General features: G+C 46.1%; 8 non-coding genes across 8 annotated transcripts; 2 read left to right on the forward strand and 6 right to left on the reverse strand.

The window, feature by feature from the left end:
- Positions 1–726: 726 nt before the first annotated feature.
- trnas-cga (transfer RNA serine (anticodon CGA)) lies at positions 727–808 on the reverse strand. The gene has a single exon. It is a non-coding gene; the product is annotated as a tRNA-Ser (tRNA).
- A 5154-nt stretch (positions 809–5962) lies between these two features.
- On the reverse strand, positions 5963–6044 carry trnas-aga (transfer RNA serine (anticodon AGA)). Its single transcript has one exon. It is a non-coding gene; the product is annotated as a tRNA-Ser (tRNA).
- Positions 6045–7727: 1683 nt separating this feature from the next.
- On the reverse strand, positions 7728–7809 carry trnas-gcu (transfer RNA serine (anticodon GCU)). The gene has a single exon. It is a non-coding gene; the product is annotated as a tRNA-Ser (tRNA).
- Positions 7810–8548: 739 nt separating this feature from the next.
- On the reverse strand, positions 8549–8620 carry trnam-cau (transfer RNA methionine (anticodon CAU)). Its single transcript has one exon. It is a non-coding gene; the product is annotated as a tRNA-Met (tRNA).
- Positions 8621–12412: 3792 nt separating this feature from the next.
- On the reverse strand, positions 12413–12494 carry trnas-gcu (transfer RNA serine (anticodon GCU)). Its single transcript has one exon. It is a non-coding gene; the product is annotated as a tRNA-Ser (tRNA).
- A 345-nt stretch (positions 12495–12839) lies between these two features.
- Positions 12840–12911, forward strand: trnaw-cca (transfer RNA tryptophan (anticodon CCA)). Its single transcript has one exon. It is a non-coding gene; the product is annotated as a tRNA-Trp (tRNA).
- Positions 12912–13511: 600 nt separating this feature from the next.
- Positions 13512–13593, forward strand: trnas-uga (transfer RNA serine (anticodon UGA)). Its single transcript has one exon. It is a non-coding gene; the product is annotated as a tRNA-Ser (tRNA).
- A 1184-nt stretch (positions 13594–14777) lies between these two features.
- Positions 14778–14868, reverse strand: trnar-ucu (transfer RNA arginine (anticodon UCU)). The gene is given in 2 exon segments: positions 14778–14813; positions 14832–14868. It is a non-coding gene; the product is annotated as a tRNA-Arg (tRNA).
- Positions 14869–22523: the final 7655 nt, after the last annotated feature.

Here is a 22523-nt window from a genome sequence, read left to right on the forward strand (position 1 = left end):
AATGTATTTCCTCGTTGCTGATGAACCCCAAACAGGTCCTTTTACCCGGTCTTCCACCGTTACTCAAAAAGGACTCTAAATAATCATGAGAAATCAGTGAACATTTCATGTTTAGAATCGATTTCACAGAGATAAGGTTGTTTATCACAATATGGATCACAACAACTGGATCCCGTCCCCACTCCTACTTCAAAGCAACAAGAATGTTAACGCGGTTCTAAACAGGAATTTTTCCTGCTTCCTTATGATTACAAATAAATCTCGTTTCCCAAAACGATTATCCCTCCCTATTTTCCCACCTGAAATCTCCTTTCTCAAGCTGTTATAACCAGGAATGTCTTACGCCCAGTAATGAGCAGCTTTTGCAATGTGTTTGAATGAACACCATTTCATATCATCTAAACAGCATTTTGAAGTTCTCATTCATTCACTGTATTCTGGTGAAATATGATCATTATGTTCTGTGAGTAATTACATAAGAATCTTCCTCTGATATGAGACCTCGTTTTGCCCTTGTTCCCCTGATGCTGCTTTATTTCTCTTTCTTCTCTCGTCATGATCTCTCTCATGGAATTTCCAGCACACTCGGCCCAGTTCGCCAGCTGAGTGCATCCCGGCCCACAGCACAAATCCACTGCTTGAAAAGAGAAACACCGAAAGTTACATTTTATTTTAGCGGCTGCCCCTCTAGACAAATTGTAACTTTTAAATATTTTATACCAGATTCGCTGTGAGCAGGATTCGAACCTGCGCGGGAAAACCCCATTGGATTTCGAGTCCAACGCCTTAACCACTCGGCCATCGCAGCTACTTATTTACCCCAGCTCGGTAACATTTCTACTAACTTTATCAGACATAACAATGATGCAGAGAGCAGTGTGTGAGCTGAATTTGTTCATCTTTTATTTTGTATGTTTCTCTCTGAATGAGAACTCATTAGTTCAGAGGCTTGTTTCTATGTTTCGAAAAAATGTTCATTAAAAGCAAATAGATTCCGAAATTTAGAGAAAAAAATAAAAGATTTATTTTTATTTCATTCCCATCAAATGTTGCGTTTGAAATTTATGTCCATTTGTTTGGAGACACAAGAGGACAAGTTTCTAAATAAATTCCCATTGCGACGCCGGGAATTGAACCCGAGCCAGCTGCTTGAAAGGCAGTTCTGCCCACCGCGATATCACCAACACTCGCTTGGTTGAAAGAGTCGTTATTTTCATTCGTTATAATTACGGAACTAACTGAGTTGCTGATTTCATCAGACACGAGATGTGTCCATAACGCAGTTTGTAAACTGAACTTGGCTTGTCTGGACAGGTTCAGCTTCCTCTTTACCACTGTTTCTGACTGAGAATTCATTGATTAGTTTCCAGGGCTTTAAAAAAATCTCAACAACGTTTCCACTTTAAACTAGATTTTCCGTCAGACACACATGGATGATGAGAATATTGATGTGAATTTTATTTGAGCAGACCCCCTCCCCTCCCCTCCAGTTCTCAGACAGACACTGACTGGTTCGAAGTTTGTTTTACTTTTTATGGAAAATAAATCCCTGTCTCACGACCTGCTTTTCTCCTGTTCTCAGACACATTCACTTTCTACAAGGGGGCACTAACTGGTTTGAAGAATCAGAGTCAGACTGCAGTCACCGCATTCTCTCTCCATCCCGTTCTCTCAGTGCCACCTTACACCATATCCGACAGAGTGATTTGGAAAAGTTGAGTGAATCACCATAAGACCATAAGACGCAGGATCAGAATTATCCCACTCGGTCCATTGAGACTGCTCCGCCATTCAATCATGCTGATAGTTTTCTCATCCCCATTCTCCTTTTCTCATTAACCCTGATCTCTTTATTAATCAAAAACTGATCTGTCTCTGTCTTAATGACACTCAGTGACCTGGCCTCCACAGCCTTCAGTGGCAAACAGTTCCACAGTTGAACAACTCTCTGGCTGAAAAAATTCCTCCTCATCCCTGTTTGAAAGTATCGTCCCTTTAGCCTGAGGTTGTGCCGTCTCTAATTCTGATATCTCCTACTAGTGGAAACATCCTCTCCGTGTCTACTCTATCCAGGCCTCGCAGTGTCCTGTACGTTTCAATAAGATCCCCCACTCCAACCCACCCCCCTCCCCATGCTTCTAAACTCCAACTAGTGCAGACACAGAGTCCTCAACCGTTCCTCATACGACAGTTTCTTTATTCCAGGGGTCATTCTCGTGAACCTCCTCTGCATCCTTTTCAATGCCAGCAGATCCTTCCTTAGATATGTGGCCAAAAACTTCAAACAAACTACAGGTGGGGTCTGACCAGACCCTTATCCAGCCTCAGAAGTATATCCCCGCTCTTGTATTCGAGCCCTCTCGACATGAATGCTAACATTGCATTTGCCTTCCTAACTGCCGACTGAATCTGCTCGTTAACCTTAAGAGAATCTTGAACAAGGACTCCCAAGTTCCTTTATGTTTTTGATTTGCTAAGCATGTTGGTTTTGGAGAATTTAGAGATTCTGAGAACAAATAATTTGTATATTGACCCTAAAGAAACACAATGATATTTGCAATCACTATAATAATTGGAGGGCGGTTGGGGGGAAGCGAGGGGGGGGGGATGCGGTGGTGGACAGACATGATTGGGTCTTGCCACGGAATCTGACCAACAGCACCTGGATGCTGCATCTGTGGCTCACTGTCCAATTGCCACAGAATCTGGTTAACAGGTGTGATCCTACATCACATATACTTCAGCAGTTCAAAAAGGCAGCTCACCACAACCTTCCCAAGGGTAATTAGGGATGGGTAATAAATGCTGACCCAGACAGAGACACCCACATTCCATGAATGAATTGAAAGACAATCTGCGGGGAGCGGCCCTCAGAGTGTTTAACAGTTACTGAGGTGAAAAACTCTAACTAACCCCCTGGAATCCGGAGCAAAGGCCGGGAGAAGGACAATTTCCGTCCTCGGACCTTCCATTTGGTGAAAGTTTTGTCCTGTGAATGTGTAGATGTGAATATTGTAGAAGAGAGAGTGTATGAAAGGAGCGGGCGGGTCAGACTAATCCAACTGTGTTTGTGTGTCTGTTCTGACCATGAGATCTCCGAGTCTCTCTTGTATAAAATGAAACGATTTTTCAATCAAAGAACACACCCAATTCCCCTGCTGAGTCCCAAAGTTAGATTTCAAGATAACGGTTTCTTTAAATACAAGATTTCAGTCGGAAAGTCTGTCAGCGATCGCGTGCCTCAACATCTTACCTCAAATCCTCAATATCTGTCTCTGAATCCAGCCACGAGCAATTAAGGCAAAACAAAATATAAAACAATGAAGCATATTTTTATCAAATAGGGCGGCAAAGCGGCACAGTGGTTAGCACTGGTGCCCGTGTTTGATTCGGGCCTTGGGTGTGTGGAGTTTGCCCGTTCTCCTTGTGCCTACATGTGTTTCCTCTGGGTGCTCCAGTTTCCTCCCACATTCCAATAGCATGCTGGTTAGGTCCATTGGCCATGTTAAATTGTCCCTCAGTGTCCCAGGATGTATAGGTTCTGGGGATTAGCCAGGTAAAATTGTACCAAAGATGTTCTTTCAGAAAGTTATTGCAGACTCGATGGGCCAAATGGCTTCCTTTTCCAATGCAGAGATTCTATGCAGAAACATCGCCTCCACTTATGAAGCCAAGGTTCCAATCCGCTTTCCGAACGACATGTTCAAAATGTCATCTCACTGTCAAAGATCTCTCTGACCCTCAGGCCCCTCTGAGCTTACACACTGCTTAGAACTGGACCATTTTTTTCTTGCCTCTCCCCATCTCTTCTGTCAAAATGCAGCATTGTTTCTGAGTGTGGGATTAATAATGTGTCTCTGCTACAATATGAGTCGGAGTACTGTGAATATGTCAAAATTCACAGATGACACTAAGATGGATGGAAGAGCGAAATGTGCAGAGGATGCTGAAAGTCTGCAAAGAGATACAGATAATCTAAGTGAGTGGGCGAGGGTCTGGCAGATTGAGTACGATGTTGGTAAATCTGATATCATCCATTTTGGTAGGAATAACAGCAAAATGGACTATTATTTAAATAGGAAAACATTGCAGCATGCTGCTCTGCAAATGGACCTGGGTGTCCTTGTGCAGGAATCTCAAGGAGTTTGTTTGCAGGTGCTGTGGGGTAACGTGTACTTGAGAAAGGATATACTTGCACTGGAGGGAGTGCAGAGGAGACTCACTAGGTTGATTCCATAGATGAGAGTGTTGGCATATGAGGAGAAACTGAATAGACTGGAGGTATACTCATTGGAGTTCAGAAGAATGAGGGGAAATCTTATCGAACCATATAAAATTATGAAGGGAATAGATAAGATAGAAGCAGGGAAGTTGTTTCCATTAGAACATAGAACATAGAACATTACAGCGCGGAACAGGCCCTTCGGCCCACAATGTTGCGCCGACCAGTCTTATTTTTAAAAAAACATTGACCCACTAATCTAAACCAATCCCTTTTCGTCCATAAACCTATCCACCAATCTCTTAAACGCCCCCAAACTAGGCGCATTTACAACTGCAGCAGGCAGGGCATTCCAGTCCCTCACCACCCTCTGGGTAAAGAACCTACCCCTGACATCCGTCCTATAACTACCCCCCCCTTAATTTAAAGCCATGCCCCCTCGTGCTAGCTTTTTTGGCGGGTGAAACTAGAACTGGGCGGGTGGGGGCGGTGGAGGAGGGGGGAGTTGGTGCAGGGTAGCCTCAAAATAAGGGGAAGCGGATTTAGGACTGAGCTGAGGAGGAACTTCTTTACACAAAGGGTTGTGAATCTGAGGAATTCTGTATCCAGTGAAGCAGTTGAGGCTACCTCACTAAATGTTTTTAAGGCAAGAATAGATACGTTTTTGAACAAAAACGGAATTAAGGGTGAGCGGGTGGGTAAATGGAACTGAGACCACAAAAAGATCAGCCATGATGGTTTTGAAGGGGGACCCTATTCCTGCTCCTAGTTCTTATGTTCTCATGAGAGCTGAGACTGCAGCTTCTGTTTCTCCAAGAGAATCTCTCTGGATAAAGCCGGAATTTACAAGGATTTCTGTCACTGAGGCATTGTCTGGCGGTCTGTGTCTCACTGCTCCAACTCACTCTATCCCTCCATCCCCTCTCATCAACTCTATATGAAGGTGGGATCTTGTTGTTTAGTGACTGAGTGCGCACAATCTGTATCTACATCTGATCAAATAGAATTCAGCTTGTGAACAATATCATCATTTGAACCAGCCCTGGATTAACCCAGGCACAGCTCTGATTGGCTGCAGCCCCCTGAATCTGGGGAACAGACACTGTGAGCATCGCCGGCCTCAGAGGCTTTCACAGTTACTGAGCTGGGAAACTCCAACTAATCCCCGAGAATCCACAGCACAGAGCGAGAGGAGAGGAAAACCTGTCCTGGGAGCTGTCAATCTGAGACACAGTTTGACCTGTCAATGTGCAGATGTGAAGCTGCTCCTTCCATTCCCAATCTGCTATAACCAGGAGTTCCTAACGCCCAATAATGACCAGCTTGCAGCAATGTGTTTGAATGAACACGATGTCATATCATCCCAGCAGCATTTTGAAATGATCATTCAGTGTATTCTGATGAAATGTATTTCTTATGTTCTGTGTGTCGTTCCATAAGAATCTTCCTCTGAAATGAGACCTTGTTTTGTCCTTGCGCACCTGATGCTGTTGTTTTTCAATCTGCTCACATTCTGATTTCCCTCATGGAACCAGAGAAAGGGAACAGCACTGAATCATTCGGCTTATCTTGCCCATGCCAGCCCGAGAGCACCCAGGTGTCCTCTTCAAGCTCACCTTCCTGCACTCGGCCCGGAGCCATGGAGCTGAAAGCATGATGGTGATCCACATACTTGGCACCAAAATACCAGAAGGAATTCCGGCTCTGGGGCTGCCGGAAGCAAACACTTTCACTGATAATCGCTGCGAGCAGGACTCGAACCTGCGCGGGGAAACCCCATTGGATTTCTAATCCAACGCCTTAACCACTCGGCCATCGCAGCTCCACGGGTTGTTTAGCTAATATAATCACCTCAGTAGCGTTCATACTAACTTCATCAGGCACCGTTATTGTACAGAGCTCAGTGTGTGAGCTGAAATTTGTTCCTTTACTTTTGTATCTTTGTCTCTGACGGAGAACTCACTTACTGGGTCAGAGACTTGTTTCTGTATCTCAGTAATTTTTCATTACAAACAAATTAGTTCCGAATAAAAAGAAAAAGACAAATCTCTATTGTATTTCATTATCGTAAAATGTTGCGCTCGCCCTGGTTTTGTCCACTCGGTTGAAAACACAGGAGGAAGTGGATAAAGTTGTAAATAAATTATCAATGCGATGGCTGGGAATATGAACCTGGGTCAACTGCTTGGAAGGCAGCTATACTCACCACTATACCACCATCGCTCACAACGCTTAAGCAGCCCTCATTTTAAGAACAAAGAACAAAAACAGCCCCGGAAACAGGCCCTTCGGCCCAACGAGCCGGGCCGCCATTTTAATACTACCAGTTCCCCCCTCCACCCATGACCCCTATCTATTGTTTTTATGGCCATCCACATTGAGGGAAACTAACTTAGGGAGAATTTATTACCTCCAATCAGCCTAACAGCAAATCTTTGGGGTGTGGGAGGAAACCGGAGCACCCGGAGAAAACCCACTCAAGGACGGGGAGAATGTGCAAACTCCCACAGACACCGGCCCAAATCCATGTGTCTGCACAGCAATCAGTGATAGTCACTCAGCTGTCGTCTTGCCCTGTATCTGGTCCAGTTTAGGCACACACTAACAACATGAAGCACTAGGCCAATCTCGAACAACCAAGAGCAGCCCCAGTACGACCCATCGCGTGTATGCCCCTCGTTGGACACAAGGCGGACCGACTTAAACCTGTGAATGAAAAGAGAAATAACATTATTCTCATCCCATATCCTTTTCCATTACCAGGGTCGTCCCAATGCTAATGAACCTTATTTAAAACAATTTCCTATATCCTCTCATCTCCAACCCACTCATGTGCCTGTCTCAGTTACTCTGAAACAACTCCAGCGCTCCTGCCTCTGTTTTTTGTTCACTCCGTTTAAAGTCCAAGAGGCCGCGATCAGGTTCTAAATAAATTATCAATGCAATAGCCGGGAATCGAACCCGAGTCAACGGTTTTGAAGGCAGGTACACTCACCACAATACCACCATCGCCCGCTCTGAGTAAGTAATCGTTATTTGCATTGGTTTTAATTACGGAACTTCCGTCGGTCCTGCACCGACAACAATCCCACCCAGCCTGTATCCTCATAACCCCACATATTTACCGTGCTAATCCCCCTGACACTGAGGGACTATTTAGCATGACCAATCCCGCTAATACGGCGCAAATTTTCATGGCTGAGCTGCCGATTCTGGAAAGACAAAATCTGCCATTCGGGCCGCAAATGAAGCTGGAGTCTGCTTTGGATCTTCTGAAACCACATGTTTACCTGGTGGCAAACTCCTGTCCAAAACTGGGGTCCTGACTTGAATCGATCGTCAGCTCCAGTTTCTCATGGGATGAGAAATATGGGAATGTGGAATTGTTCTGGAACATTCACCCCTCAAGCCTGTGTGTCCAAACTTCATCTTGGTTCCGTGAAACTCAAAACACTGAGTGAATCATCAGCTCGCCGGCAATAAGGAGACAGAACAAACACACCACCGACGAGGATGGGATTCGAACCCACGCGTGCAGAGCACAATGGATTAGCAGTCCATCGCCTTAACCACTCGGCCACCTCGTCATGCAGCAGCTGCTCCCCAAACCACCTCTTGTGTTTTAACATCCGTAACAAAGAACACATTTCTCTCGCAGGATAACGCTGCCTTTCTGCTTTCTCTTGATTCGTTGTTACTTTTCCATTTGATGTAAATCCAGAGAAAGTAAAGAGAGAGACAGTTCACCTCTCTGCTCCCGGTTTGGTTTTGAATTCTCCGAACATGACCCTGATGTAAAACAGAGCAAGTGCTGTGAGTTTGTGGAGCAACAGGAGAGAGTCTGACCTCCCAGTAGAGGGCTGTGTGTCCGAATCACGGAGTTTTTCTGTGTCGCTCTTTGGATTTTGGTTGCTTGCGATTGTTCCTGAAATGACAAATTCCAAATCTGGGATAGAAATGAAATTTTAGGGATGATCCGATTCGCATGCTTAGTTATTTTTAATAAACTTCTCTATTTGAACAATGTGTGAGGGATATGATTTGTCCAGTGTCGGAAAAATTCGAGCAAGGTTCACAGTCCCAGTTGTTTCTGGGAGCCATCAATGGGGAGAGCTGACTGGCTGTGATTTAACCAGAGGATTCACACCTCAGGAGAGGAGCAAGACTGAGAATGCGGAGCCTTCATGGTCAATCTCAACTGAACCGGGAATTGATCCCGCGCTGTTGGCTGAATAAACTGTCCAGTCAATGGAGACAAATGCTCTGGGTACTCATTAATGAAAACTAAGACCATCACTGTTTCTATTTGATGGAGTGAGTAGGTGATAGCAGAGGATGGTTTCGATCCATCGACCTCTGGGTTATGGGCCCAGCACGCTTCCGCTGCGCCACTCTGCTCCCAAAGTCAGCCCCTCCCTGCTTATTACTGCTGCCCGCGAGCCAGGAATCTATTCACTTTTTGTTACAAACAAAACCCTGGGAAGCTCACCCTGGCTGGATAATAACACGTAACATCACCCCGAATGTAACAGACATTGAACAAACACACAGAAAAGCAGTAAAAAACTATTAGGAGACTCACAATGACAGACAGAAAATATTCGAGCAAACAGGCAAGACACTGAGATGGAGAAACTGATTAAGTATGAAAAGGGATTTTCTGTTCCACAAAGATAGGCCCTGTTTTGAAATGTATGTTGTGTTGTGTAACTGTGCTCTCTGCTGTGTAACTGTTCTCTCTGTTTGGAACTGTGACTCTCCCGTTGACAGATCTTCACTGTGGTTCTGACAAATTCTTCCCTGTTGTGTAAATGTGTTCCCGGTTTGTAAATATCATCCGTCTCGAGCAGAAGTTTTTTCTTCTTTTGTGTGAAATGTTCTCTGTTGTTCTGTGAAGGTGTTTTCTGTGGGAAAAAATCGACGGAAATTTCAAGGCCGCCATTTCTGAGGCTTGCTTTCAATTCCAGCATTGTTTGGGCCGAACGGCCTCCTCCTGTTTCTGTTTTCTATCCATGTGCCTATGTGTTAAATCAGTGAATTTGAATTTCACCAGCTGCCGTGGTGGGATTTACTCCGTGTCCCCAAAGATTAGCGCGGGCCTCTGGATTACCAGCCCAGTGACATCACCTTTCATCCCTGTAAACAAAAACAGTTCATTCAGCTCAGCATTAACCCTCTTCCTGAGGAGATTAGAATTCCTGCCACAGAATTTCAATTAGCCGATTGATGCAAAGCATTTTGTCCTCGTTTGGAACATTAACAATTTATCCAGATCAAACATACATTGTGGAACAGTTCTGACCGAAAAAAAATGAGATAAGTGAGAATTAAATGAACAAAGTTACAAGGAAAGTAATTCTGAGAAAGCTGTTTGGAAAAAATAGTGGATTTCAGTTAACGGGCGAGGGAATTGGACTTTTAATTCCAAATGTCTTCATTGATGTCAAATTTCGCCATCTGCCTTGGTGGTGGTGGTGGTCGTGGTGGTGTGTGTGTGTGTGTGTGAGAGAGAGAGAGAGACTCTCACATGATCAATCTGTTTGACTGATCATGAATTAGTCCTTCATGTTCCCTCATAAACACTGTGATCCCTTGACTTTGTGAATTCCTCAGATACACTTGTACCACTGAGACTCTGGTGTGCGGGTGGAGGGTGGGGTGAGGTTTGAAGGCGATGCCGCAGGGTGCTCAGTGTGAAAACAGACGGTTTTAAAGCCGGGAACTGAAAAGTGAACTTGTCTGTGTGAAGATCACAGAAAAGCTCTGTCTGGTGCTGCGTCCGAGAGACAAGATTTGGGTTGTCAGTAAATGAACTCCTGCAATGAAAGCACAAAATCAGAAAGAGGAAATGCTGGAAATATTCAGCAGCTCCGAAAGCAGCTGTGGAGAAATATCCCTGTCGCCAGGGTGTAACCCTTCAATTGCAGAGTTCACATTGCTCAGATCTCTCAATCTTAGCACCGTCGGGTAAGGAACAGGTAGAGCGGGTCTGTGTTGACTTGAGCAAACAGAGCAATGCACAACCCCAATAAACAGGAGACCCCGGTTTCAAATCCCAGCGAGAACTTTGAGGCCTTTCAAGTGATTAGTACAATTGTACAAGTCACAATATCCCATCCTTGCTAATCAGTATTGGCTTTCCCTTTACAGTGGATGATCTACAGAGATAAAATATATTTCGAGACTCCCCACAAATATCTCTACTATTTACACGATCCGGGTATTTTCACCATTTGCAGAGAAAAAAATCTGCAATAAATCTAATGCTGTAAATTCATAAATACAGCTTTCCATTTTTTTTCCTCAAGGAATTTCTAACGCAGTCGAACGGCCTTAGAGTTACACAATCCCAACAGTGCTGAAGGAAACCATTCTGCCCATCGAGTTTGTACCGACTCTCCAACAGAGAATCGTACACTGGACCTATCCCCGCGGCGCCACACATCCACCGCCGTAATGTCCCTATACAAACACCTTGGGGAACCAAGGGGCAATCCAGCATGGCCAATCCACCCAACTTGCTCATCTTTGGACTGTGGGAGTAAACCAGATCACTTGGTTTCCTGAGTTAATTTGCCTGGATCAATATAGATTCAACAGAACTACAGAAGGTTAGCACCATCCAGGACAAAGCATCCCACTTCATTCGCTTCCCACACATAAAAAATCACTCCCTCCACTCCCGGCACACAATGACAGCAGTGTGCACCATCTACACGATGCAGCAACTCAGCAAGGCTCCTTTTCCAGCACCTTCCAAACCCATGACTACGACAGCCTGGAAGGACAAGCGCAGCAGACACATCAGAATAACACCCCTACATTGCAGGGCACTGATATTTATTTATTGATTTATAAATTGCTGTTGTTGTGTGTGTGTTCTTTAACCTTTTTTTATCTTCCAAAAGGAGTGAAATCTCGAATTGAAAATGATGTTACTATTTCTAACCCAAACAGTCAATGTTGTATTAAACCGGGGTTTGTGATTTATTCTCGAGTCAGTGGTTTCCCTGGGAGCCGGGTTAACAGAAACAGCATGGAGAGATGGCAGAGCAGGAAATGTCGGTGCCGAAGCTAAATCACATCAATGAGGCAGCAAACTGTTTACTACGAATCTGATCCAAAATCCGACTCTGGTGGGACTCGAGCCCACAACCTTTGAACGGCTAATTTAATTATTTAGCCGTCCAACGCGCTTTCCGTTGCGCCACAGAGCCACGAGTTTACTTTCCCTGTCCATCTATGGATTTTTGACAATGTAGAAACTATTCGTAAGTTGAACAATCTCATAGTTTAAACATCAAGAACTGTTAAGAATGTGGTGTAACAGACATAACTAGGGCGTAGAGAAAGATCAACTTAGTGCGAGATAATCCATTCAAGGTAAGTCTGTGAATTCAGATGTTCAGGATCCAGCCACAGAGGGAGGTGCCGATGCCTAGGCCACAGAGTTTGGAGAGGAGTTTTGTGGGAATAGTAGTGTTGAAGGCTGAGCTGTAGTCAATAAATAGGAGTCTGACTTAGGTGTCCTTGTTATCTAGGTGTTCCAGGATTCAAGGGCCAGGGAAATGGTGTCTGCTGTGGACCTTTTGTGGCAGTTGGTACTGGCATGTTAGACAGCAAGTCATTGTCTTGTGAGATGGTCAAAGGTTGTGGGTCCGAATCTCATCTGAGTCCGCTTTTGGGATAAAATGTGAAGAAATTAGGAACTGGTGTGTCAATCTTCTCAGAGAAATAAAACTGCCGCCTGGAACTTCAGAGAGGGCCCTCAGTGTAAAAGGACGGCATTCGGCCCATCAAGCCTGCACCGACAACAATCCCATCCAGGCTGTATCCCCGTGGCCCCACATGTTTACCATGCTAATCCCCCTGACACTAAGGGGCTATTTAGCATGGCCAATCCCGCTAATAATTTTCATGGCTGACCTGCCGATTCTAGAAAGATAAAATCTTGCCACTGGCGTCTGCTTTGGAGATTCCGACACCACATTTTTGCAGGGTGGTGAACTCCTGTCCAAAGCTGGGAACCTGACTTTATTCAAGTTTCTCCGAGGATGAGAATTCTGGGAATGTGGAATTGTTCTGGAACATTCACCCCTCAAGCCTGTGTGTCCAAACTTCATCTCGGTTCTGCGAACCTTAAAACACTTAAACAAGCCATCAGTTTAAGGCTCAGAGTAAATACATCACCGACGAGGATGGGATTCGAACCCACGCGTGGAGAGCACAATGGATTAGCAGTCCATCGCCTTAACCACTCGGCCACCTCGTCATGGAATAATTTGGCACCAAACTTTGACAAAGGGTCATCTGGACTCGAAATGTTAGCTCTTTTCTCTCCTTGCGGATGCTGCCAGACACGCTGAGATTTTCCAGCGTTTTCTCTGTTGACTTCTCACCAAACCAGCTCTTGTGTTTTAACACCCGTAACAAACAACATGTTTCTCCCGCAGGATAATGTTGTGTTGCTGTTTACTCCTTAATCTCGGTTCGCTGTTACTCTTCCATTCCATGTCTAACCACAGAAAGTAAAGAGGGAGACAGTTCCATTCCCTGGGCCCTGTCTGGTTTTGAATTGGCCGAACGTAACCCGGATGCAAAAAGCCGGAAGCAGTGTGAGCTTGTGGCGCAACGGTAGCGCGTCTGACTCCAGATCAGAAGGTTGCGTGTTCAAATCACGTCAGGCTCATGAAACTTTTCTGGGTCGGATTTTGTATCTGGGTAAAGTTAATTGTCCCCGAAATGACACATTTCAAAACGATGGTAGAAATGATATTTTAGGGATGCTTCCGGTTCGCATGCTCAGATTATTTTTGCACAGTTTTATATCTGAAACAATGTGTCAGAATTGTGAGGTGTTCATTTCTTGCAAAGTTAAAGCAAGGCCCACACTCTCAGATGTTTCTGTGGGTCATCAAAGGAGAGAGAGCTGACTGGTGGTGATTTAACAGGATAATTCATACCTCAGGAGAGGAGCAAGGCTAAAAACAATCTCAGACGATACAGGAATTAATCCCGAGCTTTTGGCTGAATGAACTGCCCAGCCAACTGAGCTGAACACTTATTTGATAAAAGGGGAACTCTCCGAAAGTTCATGCTGCCAAATAAACCTGCTGGGCTTTAACCTGTTTTAGTGAGATTACTTACTGTGAACCTGGGATAAATGTGCTGTGTTCCCCGTTAATGAAAATCAAGATGATGAAGCAAATTTACTGTCGAGAAAACTCAGACTTGCCTTTGGGCAGCAGCCGAATGTTACTATTTGATGTTACTAAGACCGCCCCAAGCAGCTGCGATGGCCGAGTGGTTAAGGTGTTGGACTTGAAATCCAATGGGGTTTCCCCACGCAGGTTCGAGCCCTGCTCGCAGCGAGTCTGATGTGCAGTGTTTAGAAGTTGCAATTTGTTTCGTCGGGGAACCGCTAAACAAAAATTGTAACTGTTAATTTTCGGGTAGCGCAGTGGTTATTACTGCTGCTTCACAGCTCCAGCGACCTGGGCTCGATTCCCGGCTTGGGTCACTGTCTGTGTGGAGTATGCACATTCTCCTCGTGTCTGCGTGGGTTTCCTCCCACAGTCCAAAGATGCGCGGGTTCGGTTGATTGGCCTTGCTAAAAATTGTCCTGAGATGAGTAGGTTAGGGGGATTAGTGGGTAAAATATGGAGGGATATGGGGGTAGGGCCTGGGTGGGATTGTGGTCGGTGCAGACTCGATGGACCGAATGGCCTCTTTCTGTACTATAGGATTTCTATGAGAACATGGTAACCGATGATGGTTTTGACCCATCGACCTCTGGGTTATGGGTCCAGCTTCTGCTGCGCCACTCTGCCCCGAATGTTACCACTTCCTGCCTATCCCTGTTGCGCGGGAGAGAAGAAACTATTCATTGCATTTTTATTTCAAACCAAACCCACGAGTTGGGAAGCGCACCCTGGCTGGACAGTAACACTTAACATCAGCTCGAATGTAACAGGCAGAGAAAAACACACAGAAAGGTAGTAAGAGATGATCAGGACACACACAGAGCGATAGGAGGTTAGCATCATCCAGGACAAAGCATCCCACTTCATTCGCGTCCCACGCATAAAAATTCACTCCCTCCACTCCCGACACACAATGACAGCAGTGTGCACCATCTACACGATGCAGCAACTCAGCAAGGCTCCTTTTCCAGCAGCTTCCAAACCCATGACTACGACAGCCTGGAAGGACAAGCGCAGCAGACACATCAGAATAACACCCCTACATTGCAGGGCACTGATATTTATTTATTGATTTATAAATTGCTGTTGCATGTTCTTTAACCTTTTTTTATCTTCCAAAAGAAGTGAAACATCGAATTGAGAAAGATGTTACTGTTTCTCACCCAAACAGTGAGTGTTGTATCAAACTTTAAGAAAGCCCCCGGGGTTGGCCATTTATTCTCGAGTCAGTGGTTTCCCTGGGAGCCGGGTTAACAGAAACAGCATGGAGAGATGGCAGAGCAGGAAATGTCGGTGCCGAAGCTGAATCACATCAATGAAGCAGCAAACTGCTTCGAATCTGATCAAAAATCCGACTCTGGTGGGACTCGAACCCACAACCTTTGGATAGTTAATTTGTTATTATTTAGAAGTCCAACGCGCTTTCCATTGCGCTACAGAGCCACGCACCGGAAGTTAACTTCACTTGTCCATATATGGATTTTTGACAATGCAGAAACTATTGGTAAGTTCAACAATCTCATCGTTTAAACGTCAAGAACTGTTAAGAAGAACTTCACTGATTGCAACTCGTGTTGGAACATCTTATTTCTGTTGAGTGAGCTGTGGAAATACACACCTTTATCCAGGAAATGTGTCCATCACAGACTGATCCTCCCTCTCTCTCTTCCTCATTCTCCTGTATCGCTTGGAGTCAAACCTCAAAGGCTTGATAAGCCGGGAGACACATTCTACTCCATCTGTCACAGGGCTGATCAGAACCTGTTCCCTGTAAAACATTTGCACAGAACACAACACAAAGCTGGAAGCTGCAAACCTGAAACACAAACAGAAAATGCTGGAAATGCTCAGCAGGTGAGGCAACATTTTTGAATAATGGAGATTTGTGTAAAACCAGCTCCTGAAGCACAGCACAGCTGCACAGTTTAAAGTTTCCTTTCATTCACAATGGATGCTCCATTCTATGATTTTGAATAATTCAAATTGATAATCTGCATTGTTATTCTAGTCGCCAACGATTCAGTGAATTGAATCGATATTGAACCGATTCAGTGCCTATTGTACACATCTTTGAAACTGAAGGAACATTTAACAAGGCCAATCCATCTAACCTTCACATCTTTGAACCATGGAAACAAACCAGAGCAACTAGAGGAACCTCTGCGAGAGAATGTGCAAAATCTGCACAGTCAGCAAAGGCCAGGACCAAACCCGGGTCTCTGGGGTGATGAGGCGGGAGATTGGGATTAGATAGCGTGCAGCTTCAATAATGCAGTGCAACCCTGATGGGCCGAATGGACTGTTACTGCATTGTAACGATTCTGTGGTTTGGGAATCGAAAGCATGATCCCATTGAATGGAGCAGCAGGCTTGAGGGGCCATGGAGTTCACTTCTGATCCGATTTATTGTGCTGCTGTGTCCAGGAAGCTGCTAATTGATTTCTCGTCATTAAATCAGAATTCACTCCAAATACACTTAATGCATCAACCCTGTGCTCAGTGACAAATACTGACACGTGGTTAAGCAATTTCTCAATTTTAATATTCTTATCCGTGTTTCCAAATCCTTCCATGTCCTCAGCTCATCCTGCCTTTCGTCATCTCCAGCCTTACAATTCTCTGAGATATCTGAGCTCCTCTGATTCTGCCTTCGTGAGCATCTCTGATTTGGTTCACTCCAGCAGTGATTATAGTTCTTTCAGCTCTCTGGGTCTCAGCTCTGGAATTCCCTCTCTAAACTCCCCTGATTCCAGCTTACTTTCCTCTCGTTCATTTTTGTTGCCTGTCCGCTAAAATTAATTCCTAATTCCTATCCCGCGGGTTTCACATTTTGCATTCTGTGACTTTCATAAGAACAGAAGAAATAGGAGCAGGAGTAGGCCAACTAGCCCTTCGAGCCTGCCCCGCCATTCATTAAGATCATGGCTGATCTGTCTTGGCTCAGTTCCACATTCCCGCCCTCTCCCCATAACCCTTCATCCCCTCGCTTATCAAAAACCCATCAACCCGCGTCTTAAATATATTTAGCGAGGCAGGATCCACCACCTCAACGGGCAGAGAATTCCAGAGATTCACCACCCTTTGAGTGAAGAAGTTCCTCCTCAACTCCGTTCTAAACCGGCCCCCGCCCTTTATCTTGAGGCTATGCCCCCTAGTCCTACTATCCTTTCTGAGCGGGAAGAGTCTCTCCACCTCTATCCTATCCATCCCATTCATCATCTTATACGTCTCAATGAGATCTCCCCTCATTCTTCTAAACTCGAACGAGTACAAGCCTAATCTATTCAGCCTCTCCTCATAGCTCAACCCCCTCAACTCTGGCATCAGCCTAGTAAACCTCCTCTGCACTCCCCCCAAGGCCAAAATATCCTTTCGGCAGTCCTTTGTCCGCTTTAACTGCCATCAAGGAATTATAATTGTGCAATTATAATTATCGGTGCGGTTCCACTTTAAGGATTCTTTCCGTCCCCAGTGGTTTGATTTCTCATTGGTTTCAGCTCCGGATCGAATTGAATGACGCAATGACGCTGGGCTGGGAGAGACGCTGCGCGAGTCGCGCAGTCGCGGCGCATTCCGAATGGGCAGTGCGTTTCGAATGGCTAAAGAAGATGCCAATCACTTAGAGGGCGTGTGTAGCAACGCGGTCTGCGATTGGTTACGATGGGCAGCATCATTTTCAATGGTCTCGCCCTTCAGACTATGGAGCTCTCGGATTGGATCAAGTAGTTGTCACTCAACCTGAGCAGAGCGGCCATTGGATAACGGTGATGCGGCGATTCCCGATTGGTTTCCCAGCTGCCGGTCACAGGCCGTGGGCGGGGATTTCCCCTGGGCCAATCAGACAGCGCGCGGAGCGGCAGCGAATGTCCCGCCAGTGGCTTCAGTCCCCGGGCCCGGATCCTGAGCCCGCGGCGGGGCTCCGGATGGGGGAAGGGTTTTGGGAGCGGGAATCCCGTCCCGCCCGGCTGGAAATGGGGCGGCCCGGTGGCACAGTGGTTCTCACCGCTGCCTCACAGCGCCAGGGAGCCGGGTTCGATTCCCGGTTTGGGTCACTGACTGTGGGGAGTTTGCACGGTCTCCCCGTGGGTTTCCTCCGGGATCCTCCCACAGCCCAAAGATGTGCGGGTTGGGTGGATTGGCCGGGCTAAATTGCCCCTTGTCGTTTCCAGGGGCACCAGCCAGGGTAAATGCATGGGATTATGGAGATAGGACTTGGGTGGGATTGTGGTTGGTGCAGACTCGATGGGCCGAATGATCGCCTTCTGCCCTGTGGATTCTATAAATCCGCAGCTTAGTCTTTCCAATGGCAGCTTCCTGTGTAAACATGTATTGCTGCAGTTCCCCAGTCTTCGTGCTGCAAACCTGGTGGAATCAGCACAGAAACTGGGATCTTCCTGTGCTTTGGGTGGGGCTCAGTGTCACACAGGGTTTTACAGCACCTCACTTTGCAGAGGCTGTGGTTAGATGCTGTGATCTTCCTGTCTTTTGGGGGTGGGCCTTGGTTACTCTAAGTGGATCTCTCTTATTGTTTGGTTCTAATTACAGCCTCTCTCTCTCTCTTACAGTCAGTCTGGGTGTTCCTGACTGAGCAGAATGGCCTGATCTCACCACACACATTGAGATGGAGGAGCTGCTGCTCCAGATGATGATTGAGAATTCCAGCCTTCTCTACACTCATTTACTGAGGCCCAGCCCTTTATTCATCATCAGTTCTCCCCAGATGTCAGGTACATTAACATCTTCATCTGCTGTGCACACTGACCTGACAGTGGGAAGGTATTGGAGCAGGATGATGCAGTCAACCATGTCAAAGGCATGGACATTCAGCTGGGTAAGACTGCACTCACCTGGTTCCATTCTTATCTTTCTGATCATATACAGAATATCACCTGCAATGGTTTCTCTTCCCACTCCTGATCTGTTCCCACCCAAATCGCCCTGGGATCTATCTTTGGCTCCCTGCTATTTTTCATCTACACCTTACCCCACAGTGACATTATCTGAAAGCACAGTGTTAGTTTTCACATGTATGCTGATAACACCCAGCTCAACCCCACCTCTCATAACCAATCCCCTGTTATTAAATTATTAGACTCCTTCTCCAACTTCTAACACAGGTTCAGCAGAGAATTCCCCCAATTAAATATTTAGAAGACCAATGTTCCCACCACAAATTCTGTCCCCAGTCACTGACTCCATCTCTCCCATTGGTTACTGTCCAAGGTTGAAACAAACCCTCATTCTTGGCACCTCATCAGACTCGGAAATGAGTTTCTGACCACATATCTGTTCCTTCACCAAGATCACCGATTTCCAGCTGTGTAACATCACACATTGTTTGTAATACCTCAACTCACCCGTACCTGAAACCCTCACCCACGCTTTTGTTATCTCTAGACTTGACAATTCAAACACACTCCTGCCCAGCAGATTTCCTTCCCTAAAGGGCATTAGTAAACCAGATAGGGTTTTATCACAAGCAACAAATAGATTTTTCATTGCAGATTCATATTGAATTCACATTTCATCATCTGCCCTGTTGGGTTTTGAACCCAGGTTCCTAGAGCATTTCCAGAGTCTCTGGGTTACGAGCCCATGACACCACTGCCTCCCCTAATCAATGACATCACACATTTTGGCCTCAACTTCTTCCTGCATTCACGATTTCCACAGATTCACCACTCTCTGGTGAAGAAATTTCTCCTCACCTCAGTCCTAAACATTCATCCCTTATCCTTACACAAAGGATATCAGTAACATTCTTCCTGAATCTCCCCTTTCCAGTCCTGTTGGAATTTTATAACTTCCTATGAGCCCCCTCTCAATCTTCTAAACTCCAGTGAACATAATCCTAACTGACTTCATCTATCCTCATACGACACACTGGCCATCCCAGGAATTAACCTGGTGAACCTTACATAAGAACATAAGAAATAGGAGCAGGAGTAGGCCATCTAGCCCTTCGAGCCTGCCCTGCCATTCAATAAGATCATGGCTGATCTGTCGTGGCTCAGTTCCACTTTCCCGCCCTCTCCCCATAACCCTTAATCCCCTCGCTTATCAAAAACCCATCAACCCGCGTCTTAAAAATATTTAGCGAGGCAGCCTCCACCACTTCAACGGGCAGAGAATTCCAGAGATTCACCACCCTTTGAGTGAAGAAGTTCTTCCTCAACTCCGTTCTAAACCGTGCCCCCCCCCCCCCCCCCCCTTTATCTTGAGGCTGTGCCCCCTAGTCCTACTGTCCTTTCTGAGCAGGAAGAGTCTCTCCACCTCTATCCTATTCATCCCATTCATCATCTTATATGTCTCAATGAGATCTCCCCTCATTCTTCTAAACTCTAATGAGTACAAGCCTAGTTTATTCAGCCTCTCCTCATAGCTCAACCCCCTCAACTCCGGTATCAGCCTAGTAAACCTCCTCTGCACTCCCTCCAAGGCCAAAATATCCTTGCCTAAGTACGGCGACCAAAACTGCACACAGTACTCCAGCTGCGGCCTCACCAATGCCCTATACAGCCGCAGCAAGACCTCCCTACTTTTATATTCAATCCCCCTCGCGATGAAGGCCAGCATCCCATTCGCCTTCCTGACCACCTGCTGCACCTGCAAGCTGGGTTTTTGCGACTCATGCACAAGGACCCCGAGGTCCCTCTGCACCATCGCCTGCTGCAGTTTTTCACCACGTAAGTAATAGTCCTTCCTACCATTATTCCTACCAAAGTGGACCACCTCGCACTTGCCAACATTAAATTCCATTTGCCATTTCCTGGCCCATTCGCCCAGCCTATCTAGATCCTTCTGCAGACTCTCCACACCCTCCGCACAATTTGCCATTCCACCAATCTTGGCGTCATCAGCAAATTTCGACACCATACACTCGGTTCCCTCCTCCAGATCATCTATATAAATGGTAAATAGCTGAGGCCCCAGCACCAACCCCTGGGGTACTCCACTAGTCACCAACCGCCAATCCGAATGGCTCCCATTAACCCCCACTCTCTGCCTCCTATTTGACAATCAATCGTCTATCCACACTAACACCCTACCCCCAACTCCATGCCCCCTTACCTTCTGCAATAACCTCTTGTGAGGTACCTTGTCAAATGCCTTCTGAAAATCAAGAAAGACCACATCCACCAGCTCTCCTCTCTCCACCGCCCTAGACACATCCTCATAGAACTCCAATAAATTTGTCAGACACGACTTCCCCTTAACGAAACCGTGCTGCGTCTGCTCTATCAAGCAATTCCCCTCAAGATGCCTCGCTATTTCCTCCTTGATGACGGATTCTCACATTTTACCTACAACAGACGTTAAACTAACCGGCCTATAAGTCCCTGCCTTTTGCCTGGCACCCTTCTTAAACGGCGTAACATTAGCCGTTTTCCAATCTTCCAGCACTTCCCCGGAATCCAGCGACGTTTGGAAAATAACGACCAAGGCATCCACTATCACCTCTGCCATTTCTTTCAGAACCCTCGGATGCATTCCATCTGGTCCTGGGGACTTGTCCACAATCAGTCCCTTCAGTCTGTCGAGCACTGCCTCTCTAGTAACAATGGTGTCAATGAGACTCTCCAGTCCTACCACCTTTCCATCGCTAACACCCGGCAAATTATTCACGTCTTCCTCCGTGAAGACCGAAACAAAAAAGTTATTCAAGACCTCAGCCATTTCCCGATCCCCTACCACTAAGTCCCCCCTCTCATCCTCTAAGGGTCCAACGTTCACCCTAGCCGGCCTCTTCCTTTTTATATATTTATAAAAACTCTTGCTATCCTTTTTTATATTAAGCGCTAGCCCAGCTTCATAGTTTCTCCTACCCTTCTTTATCAACTTCTTTGTCAATCTTTGTTGACATTTAAACCTCTCCCAATCTTCTTCTCGCCCACTACTCTTAGCTACTCTAAATTCCTCCGCTTTTAATTTAACACTTTCCTTCTCCTCCTTCGTTATCCACGGCTTATTACCTCTCCTCCAACGGTCCTTTTTGACCATCGGAATAAATTTCTGCTGAGCACCAAGAAAGATCTCCTTAAAGATCCTCCACTGCTCCTCAGCAGACCTACCTTCCAACGCGCTCCCCCAGTCCACATTCGCCAATTCTTCTCTCATCCTACCGTACTCCCCTCTATTCAAACAAAGGACGCGTGTCCGGGAACCCACTTTCTCCTCCTCCATCTGCACCAGAAACTCCACCATACAATGATCACTCTCTCCAAGAGGATCCTTCACCGCAAGGTCCCTAATTCTACCCGGCTCATTACATAGCACCAGATCCAAGATAGCTCGCTCCCTCGTCGGCTCCAACACACACTGTTCAAGGAAACTATCCCGGCAGCATTCCAAGAACTCCTCCTCGAACCCACCGCGTCCAACATGGGTCGACCAATCAATATGTAGATTGAAATCTCCCATAAACCTTCACTGCCCTCCCCCTGCAGCAAGGACATCCTTCCTCAGATAAGGACACCAATACTACACACAATACTCCAGGTATGGCCTCATCATTGCCCTATACAACAGCAGTAAAACATCCCTATTGCTAGACAGAAATCCTCTCACTCCCAAGGCCAACATACCATTTCCCATCTTTTTGTCTGCTGTATCTCCGCACTTAATTTCAGGGACTGAACAAAGAACAGTACAGCCCAGGAACAGACCCTCTTCCCACCCAGTCTGTGCCGACGCAGATGCCTCTTGTAATGACTTCAATCAGGCCATTGAGGTTGGCCTATTGGAGCAGGAACTCCCTGATTAAGGATCCAATTGATGGGACAATCAGGGAGTCTTTGCCTTGTACTTAATCAGGAGTGCCCGTTCCTCTGACACCCCCGGAGATAAACTGTTAGCACTCTGTGTACTGCTGTTAGAGGTGTAAATAAAGGGGATTTGGTGAAGGAACTTCTCCCTCTGCAGACTTATTACACCTCTCTAATCTAATATTTTCTTGCCTCGATGTGGTCCATATCCCTGGGTTCCTGCTGATTCATGGATCTATCCAGATGCCTCTTGAACGTTGTTACAGAATCTGCTTCCACTATTTCCTCCGGCAGTACGTTCCAGGCATTCCCCACTCTCTGTCTGAAAAACTT

This window comes from Carcharhinus amblyrhynchos, unplaced genomic scaffold (assembly GCF_965287045.1).
Source record: "Carcharhinus amblyrhynchos unplaced genomic scaffold, sCarAmb.v2.hapA scaffold_42, whole genome shotgun sequence".
NCBI classification, from domain to species: domain Eukaryota; kingdom Metazoa; phylum Chordata; class Chondrichthyes; order Carcharhiniformes; family Carcharhinidae; genus Carcharhinus; species Carcharhinus amblyrhynchos.